General features: G+C 34.9%; 1 pseudogene; it reads left to right on the top strand.

The window, feature by feature from the left end:
• The first annotated feature begins 3913 nt into the window (after positions 1-3913).
• Positions 3914-4400, top strand: LOC118009661 (annotated as a pseudogene).
• The last annotated feature ends 1644 nt before the right edge of the window (positions 4401-6044 follow it).

The raw sequence follows: 6044 nt of genomic DNA on the forward strand, positions 1-6044 counted from the left end.
TATTCCTCAATGAACAAGTTACATCACTAGGATTAATAACAAGAAAACTAAAAGACAGTAACATTGTAGTTCTGGGATGGGCTTGGAGCAGAAAACTGAAAATTTCACATGGGTGGTTAATGAACCCAACCATGGAAAACTCAGACAAAACTGGGGACTCTGGAAAGAGACAGATGTCTTTAATCCTACAGAATTAATATGTATTTTTATGGTTTTAGTCACTGGCTGGTAAACCTGAACATTGTATTTCTGTGATATTGCTATTAATTTCATCCTCTTCCAAATAATATTAATACCACCATGATGTTTAATTGGTCAAGATGAACATCAGTTTGAAGATACATCCTTACTAAAGTGCTTATTAATACGCAATAAATATGATTTTGTCACTCAAAAGAAGGACAGAAAGAAAGAAAGAAAGAAAGAAAGAAAGAAAGAAAGAAAGAAAGAAAGAAAGAAAGAAAGAAAGAAAGAAAGAAAAAGGAAGGTGAGAGGGTAGGAAATTAACATGTAGTGAATATTTTGTTTGTTTTGCTAGGCACTTTCACTTAAATTACATCATCCTCTCAGTAACCCTATTTCCCATGGTATTAATATATACTGACTTCACAATAAACCTGAGAAGCTTCATAATAGCATTCTAGATAGTGAAATCACAAGGGTGTCTTCCCTCATAAAACTGATTTGTGATAGAGCCAAGTTCCCTTACCTGTAAAGGCAATGCCATTTCCACCACACCGTGTTGATAGGGAGACCTTGTCCTAACAGTCTTATTTCTGGAAATAAGTCTAAGGTAAATATCAGTTATTATAGGAGTAATTCTTTCTTTCTTTTTTTTTTTTTTTAAAGCTTTTATTTCTTTATTTGACAGAGAGAGAGACACAGTGAGAAAGGGAACACAAGCAGGGGGAGTGGGAGAGGGAGAAGCAGGCTTCCCACTGATCAGAGAGCCCGATGCGGGGCTCGATCCCAGGACCCTGGGATCATGACCTGAGCCAAAGGCAGACGCTTAACGACTGAGCCACCCAGGCGCCCCAGGAGTAATTCTTTCAATGAAAATAATGTAGATTAAATCATCTTAATATGTTTATCTCTGTGTACATAGTATTTCCTCACATCATTTATAAATGAATTCAGTAAATAATTTTTAAAACTCATAGGTGACCCAAATATATGATTTTCAAATTATAGTAACACTCTTCACTCATGTTTTAAGATTACTTCACTTGGACAGTATCATTTAGAAATTATTTAAGTAGATTTCTTGAATGACCAAGGACTTTTTGATAGTTTGTAAGGAAGAACACCAGATGAAGGTGGTAAAATACACACTATATAAGTTATTCACCATGTTATATTATTTTTCAGGCATTTAAAAATCCTGGAAAATGTAACCTTTTTCCTTTATTTTGAAATATCAGAAAAAACTTCTGCAGGGGAGAATTGCATGAGATAACCCTTGCTTTGTTCTAACACCATTGCTTTCAAATTCCATATTAATCATTATTAATATATTCCTGCATGCTATTTTTCTGTATTCTCAGTACAATATATTTTTAGTCAGTCATGAACTATGTTATTAAATTTAAGATATTTAAGGGTCGCCTGTGTGGCTCAGTCAGTAAAGCATCTGCCTTCAGTTCAGGTCATGATCCCAGGGTCCTGGGATGGAGTCCCACATTAGGCTGTCTGCTCAGCGGGGAGCCTGCTTCTCCCTCTGCCTGCAGCTACCCCCGCTTGTGCTCTCTCTGACAAATAAATAAATAAAAACTTTGAAAAAAAATTAAGATATTTAAGAATAAAACAGAATGTGTGTGTTTTTGGTCTATCGGTCTATGTGTATATATCAATGCATGCACATCCCATGTGTTATGATCAGACTGATAGCAGGAGATGATAATAAATTAATATTGAATTACTTCATTCATCCAACAAATTTTAATGTAGCTCTATATTATACCAGTTACTAGGTTCATTCATTCATTCATACTAGAGTTTGTAACAGTGAACTAGGTATTAGAGTCCTTGCTATCTGAAGCTTAAAATCTAGTTTGGAAGGTGTTTGTGAAAGAAAAACTGCACCAATACAAATAAAATTACAAACTTAATATATTTTAAACACCATGAAGAAAAAGTAACTAACAGTTTGATCAAAATAGACCTGGCTTATTCCTCTTGTGTGTGTGTGTGTGTGTGTGTGTATGAAAGAGGAACTCTTCATTTTAAAAATGTCTTGGTTTGAATGAAGATGTATAATAGTTGCTGTAATTAATGTTGAAACATCCTTTTATTACTGGGATAAGTCTTAATCATGATATATTTTTGTTGATACAGCATTATCTTCTGCTTGCTAGTACGTTTTTTAGAATTTTTGCATAAATGATATGATTGCCCGGAATGTTTCTTTTGCAGTTTTTAATAAGGTATCAGCAGTGTTGGGCTTGCTCTCTCTATACCTTTTCATATCCTTTTGATTATTTGGATTTTAAACTTGACAATATTTAGCTCTAAAATTATTTGGGGGGTGCTCTTTAATAATATTACCTATTTGTTTTCTATGGAAATACCTCTTAGAGTTTCTTTGATGGGGTAATATTTGATAAATTATAGTTTCCTTGAGAGTTATCAATTTCATTCAGATTTTCAAAAATATTTAAGTAAAGGTATAAAACTAATATCCTAAGAGTTTTACATTTTTCTCGTATGGTTATTTTAATTCTTCCATTTCATGAAAAGTTTGTGTTTTTCAATTTTTTCTAAATTAGGCTAGCTGGTAATTTGCATATAGTTATTATTTCTGAGTGTTTTGTTTTCTACTCATAAAATATATATTTTATACTTATATAATTTTTCTATATTATGTGGGGATTTTTTCTGAGCACCACTGTGTAATCTGATTGTTGCTTTTAAATATTTAGAAATTTGAAGGTGTCATGGATCAAGTCATTGACTTCCCCTCTACAAAGCAACAACTGCTTACTTCACTCTTTAGAAGTTCTCTTTTCCAGGTGATATTGAAAGTGTAACAAGACTTCACTTTGATAAATTTAGGTACCAAGAAAATCCATAATGTAATTCAGCAGCAGTGTTCAATATATAGGAAATAGTATTTCCAAATGAGACACCAAAAGTAAAACTTGCTTTGGAAATGTTAAGTCACATTTAAGCCTAAAAGATATGGTAAAATGTGATCCACTATATCATGATTTTCTATTTAAATTTTAGTTACGCTTATTCCTCCACAGTCTTTCATAATCTATGGAATTAACCAGGACAGTAAAATGGAAGTCAGTTTTGATGATCCATTCTTCTTAGTCATCAACACTCATTCTGTCATTACGAACTTCCCCTTTTCTTCTCTCATTAAATTTGGAGTAAATACACATGCCTTTGCCTCCAATGTCATTACCTTCGTATAAGTCACCATAATTTCTGGCCTGAGTAGTTGCAGTAGACCCTTAGTTTGTATCCCTGAATTCACATTTGTACTTCTCAAAACATTCTGGGACAATAGCCAGTATAATCTTTATAAATATAAATCTGATAATATCACTCCAAATTAAAACATCTCAATGGTAAAACTCATAGAAGATCGCATAGGAAAAAACCTAGAAGACCTTGGGTATGACTATGATTTTTTAGACACAATACAAAAGGCATGATTTATGACAGACATAACTAACAAACTGGGCTTCTTTAAAATTTAAAACTTCTGTAAGAGACAATGTCAAGAGAATGAGAGGAAAAGCCACAGAGTAGGAAAAAAATATTAACAAAATATATATCCGATAAAGACTGTTACTCAAAATATACAAAGAATTCTTAAAATTCCACAATAAGAAAACAAACAACCTGATTTGAAAGTAGGTCAAAGTTTGTCCTTGCAGACACAGCCTCCCGGTGCCACCCAGCCATGGTCAACCCCACCATATTCTTCAATATCACAGTGGACTGCTAGCCCTCGGGCCACATCTCCTTCCAACTGTTTGCAGACCGAGTTCCAGAGACAGCAGAGAACTTTCATGCTCTGAGAACTGGGGAGAAAGGATTTGGTTATAAAAGTTCCTGCTTTCATAGGATTATTCCAGGACTCATGTGCCAGAGTGCTGACACTATAATAGCACCAGTGGCAAGTCCATCTATGGGGAGAAATTTGACGATGAGAATTTCATCCTGAAGCACACAGGTCCTGGCATCTTGTCATGGCAAATGTTGGACCCAACAGAAATCGTTCCCAGTTTTCATCTGTACTGACAAGACTGAACGGTTGGATGGCAAGCATGTGGTCTTTGGCAAGGTGAGAGAGGGCAGGAATATTGTGGAAGCCATGGAGCGCTTTGGGTCCAGGAATGGCAAGACCAAGCAAGAAATTCACCATTGCTACCTGTGGACAAATCTAATAAATTTGACTCATGTTTTACCTTAACTACCAGACCATTCCTCACCCCTATCTGCTCAAAATATCCTATAATCTTTGTGTTTTTTTGCAGTTCTGTGGGTTCCATATTTTCCTTACTCCCCTCCAAGTCTAGCTGGATTGCAGAGTTAAGTTTATGATTATGAAATAAAAACTAAACAACAACAACAAAAAAAGGAGGCCAAAGTCCTTAACAGACACTGCATAAAAGAAAATACATAGATGCCAAATAAGCATATGAGAAGATGTCCCACCTTATGTTACATCAGGAAAATGCAAATTAAAATAACCATGATATACCACTACACACCTATTAGAATAACCAAAATCTGGAAAACTGACACCACCAAACACTGCACCAAAGGTGAGGAAGTGGAACAACAGAAACTCTTATTCATGGCTGGTGGAAATGCAAATGGTAGAGCCACTCTGGGAGATAGTTTGAAGTTTGATGGTTTCTTATAAGACTAAACATGCTCTTACCATATAATGCAGCAATTACATTCCATGGTATTTACCCAAAGGAGTTGAAAACTGATGTCCACCAAAAAAGCCTGCACACAGGTGTTTATAACAGCTTCATTCATAACTACCCAAAATTGGAAGCAATTAAGATGTCCTTTGGTAAGTGAATGGATAAATAAACTGTGGTACATCCAGACAATGGAATATGATTCAGGACTATAAAGAAATGATTTATCAAGCCATGAAAAGGTATGAAAGAAACTTAAATGGGTATTACTAAGTCAAAGAAGCCACTCTAAAAAGGCTACCTACTGTATGATTTCAATTATATGACATTCTGAAAAAGACAAAACTGTGAAGATAGCAAAAGGTCACTGGTTGCTAATGGTTGGGGGTGGGGGTTGGAGAGTGAAATAGAGCACAGAGGATTTTTAAGGCAGTAAAAATTCTCTGTATGATACCCATAATGATCTATACATATTATTATACATTTGCCCAAACCCATAGAATGTACAACACCGAGAGTGAACAATAATGTAAACTGTAGACTCTGGGTGATTATGATGTGTCAGTGTAGGTTCTTCATTTGTAACAAATACACCACTGTGTTGAGGAATGTTAATTATTGGGGAAGCTGCATGTGTAAGCAAAGGGTATTTATGGGAAATCTTTGTACCTTCCTCTCAATCTTGCTATAAATATAAAACTGCTCTTCAAAACTGGTCAACAGTAAACAATCTCCATGGCTTTACATTCTCTTAGAGACAAATCTGAAATAATCAACATGAAATGCAAAGCCCTGTGATGAACAGAATTCCACCTGTGTATCTAATTTCACCTTATTCCACCTTTGGTCATTTTATCAAGTCTCACATATGCCAAACTCTTTTTCCGTCTGAAAATCATGTGCACATGGTTCATTTTGCCTAGATATTCATACCTTTACCTCTTTCTCCTTTAGCAGATATCAGTCTTTGTGTAAATTTTTCTCAGAAAGGTACATGGTAAACATTGAATCTGTAGTTGAATCTCTTCTTTCATATGATTTATCACAAATTGTAATTCCATTATTTCATGATACATTTATGCCTCCACTATAGTATTAGTCCCAGTTGGCAAGAACTGTGTCTGTTTGTCCACCAATGCATGTCTAGCATATTTA

The sequence above is a fragment of the Mirounga leonina genome, unplaced genomic scaffold (assembly GCF_011800145.1).
Source record: "Mirounga leonina isolate KUSES-001 unplaced genomic scaffold, KU_Mleo_1.0 Mir_127, whole genome shotgun sequence".
Taxonomy (NCBI): Eukaryota; Metazoa; Chordata; class Mammalia; order Carnivora; family Phocidae; genus Mirounga; species Mirounga leonina.